This window comes from Pyrus communis, chromosome 3 (genome assembly GCF_963583255.1).
Source record: "Pyrus communis chromosome 3, drPyrComm1.1, whole genome shotgun sequence".
NCBI lineage: Eukaryota > Viridiplantae > Streptophyta > Magnoliopsida > Rosales > Rosaceae > Pyrus > Pyrus communis.
Window position 1 is genome coordinate 3,353,714 of NC_084805.1, and position 2,695 is coordinate 3,356,408.

The following is a 2,695-nucleotide window of genomic DNA, read 5'->3' on the forward strand; positions in this document are numbered from 1 at the left end:
CGCAGCTTGAATACATTAACTTTGACATATTCTGATTCACTGTACAAGTGAAGAAAAAAAAACCTTTATTTTTTTGGACAGGCGATATTATGTACACTAATGGAGAAGGGATGGGTTAGCAATAATGTAGTGTAAATTCGTTCTGTTGAGAATTGAATCCAAAACCTTTTACTTACAAATAAAAAATAATATTATTACATCGTAATATTAAGTGGAAGTTAAGAAGAAAAAAACTTACTCTAAGGTGGAAAAGGAAGACAGGATTTGTTGCTAAACTCAACTGGACCAAGAAAGACGTGTACTTTTGTTAACATTTTTAATTGATTTTTTTTTATAAAAATTATAAAATAAAAAATAAAATATGAGAGGAGATAAAATAAAAAAAAAGATGATAATAAAAGGAGAAAAAAATCATACTCCGAGATAAAGAACTGAAGTCCGAGAAAACGGAGACCGGCGGCATCAGTCAGAAGTTGTCAGGTCCAGCAGCGTGCAATAGTCAGTTGATCTGGGTCTTCCATTCCTGAATACCCCCGTTCCCTTCCTCTTGCCATTTTAACCAAGCTTTAACGCCGTTAACTCATGTCAAAGTTAAAGGCTGGACTCTTTCTCCAACCCGAACCCACGTCTTCAATTCTTGAGAAACTACTTTCCCTAGATAAAAAAAAAAAAAAAAAAATTATTGACGGCTGGAAACCACACCAACGAAAAGTTAAGGAATTTAATAATGATTTGGTATTTTAATCAAATTAAAGTTGGAGTTCCATTTTAAAAATAACAAAATGGTACTAGTGATTTTTGGTACTATTGAGGTTAATTTTGGAGCACTTGAAAATGATATGTTAAATTTTAAATATAAAATTTAAATTTGACATGTTATAAACATTGTATTAAAGTGTGATTGTGTAAAATTTATATTATATTTGATACTAGTTCTTTTTCTTTGTTAGGAGTTGTATTATTTGGAAGAGAATGATTCTTTACTCCCTTATTACTATAAATAAAGGTACTACGTAGGAGAATAACATATCATCTACATAACCTTATAAACACATATCTCTCTACATATCCTCTATATAACCCTACAAACACATCTCTCTCTTTGTTGCGCCTCTCTATCTCCCTTGTCAAATAAAATAAGTAACAACCTGTTATCAGCACGCTCCTACCGCTGCGCTTAGGAATCTAACGTGGAAGTTTTCTGCATCAAACCAGTTCATCAATAGCATCACGCAATCAGGTTCTTCCAAAACAATGTTTTTATCTCGATATTTTTGCAACCCTGATGACATGAACATTCACCATAATACATGACCCAACTTTACGTTTTTCGAATTTTAGATTCTACATAAATTGTTATCCATAATTGTTGAATTATGTGAATTGATATTGCCATGAATTGTACCAATTACATGTCCATGCATTAAATTATATGTTGAATATGCATGCAATTATAATAAATTACAATATGGAAATTAAGAAAAAAAAATTAAAAATAATTTCTAGGGTTTGTTTGAACCCAAATGGTAGCAGCCTGAAGCCGTGACGCCTCTGAAGCCAAACCCAAGCCATGGAGCCTGAAGCTTCATTCTGTGAACGAACCAAAATGATGTTGTCCCTGTCATTTTCCCAAAACCCAGAAACCCCCCACTCGCCGTCACGAGTCACGACTTCGCTGTACTTTTTTCTGGGCAACCACGACCTGAAGTCGTGTTCTTAGGCTAATCTCATTATCCTCGACGATGATTGAATGGAATTCTAGAAGAATTCCTTCGGATTTTTTTTTTTAAATTATAATTTTTGGTTCTAAATCCCTCGATCAAGAAATCTTTCTCTATCACTTGGATTAGTTCCTTATCGAACCCACGGACTTGCATTGAGGTTTTCTAACCCAGAATTCAACTGCCCGCAACGATGGCGCCGGTCTCCTTCACCAGCGTAGCAACCCATCATGTGCTGGGGTGTTCTGGACACCAAAACTGGGATGGCCTTCTTGGCCTGCAGTAAGAATTTTTTTCTTAACTGGGCTCACATGTTGCGGCCCAACACCATGGCTTGGCCCAAAACGACACCAGCTCGTAGTGCTATGATGTCCATACACTTGCGACACAATGGATCCTAGCTGGTCCATCCGCGTAATTACCTGCACATGATCCCAACCTACTGCTAGAGTATTGGTGCACCGCACTGTATTGCACTCGATCCACACATCTCCGCTAGTCTATTGGGCATGCAGCCCACCCGTGCCTACCCCAGCCTAATTTTGGGCCTGGACCTCACATCATAAATTTGCTCAACCCACCCATGGGCTTTGGTCCATATTTTTTTGCCCCGAGTTTTAATTGCCTGTCTTTTTAGGCAATTTGGGTTTTATAATTTTTCCCCCACACTTTAATTTTGGCTCGAAGTCCAAATGATTAATTCAATTATAATTGTAGATCCCAAAGATCTATTTGCATATTTATGTATATATATTTGTTTTTGTCTACAGGAACACACGAACTTGAAGTTCATAATTCTTTTGAAATCCAAAGTTTTTTTTTTTTTTTTTGAAATATGCCTTGTTTGAAAACCTGAAGTTTTCCTTAAAAACATCACCCATGAAAAACCCGAAGCTTTTTCATGTAACTTTAAACCAACAAATTTTAATTAGAACCTGAATGTTCTACTCATGTGTGAATGGATTAATTTTGTC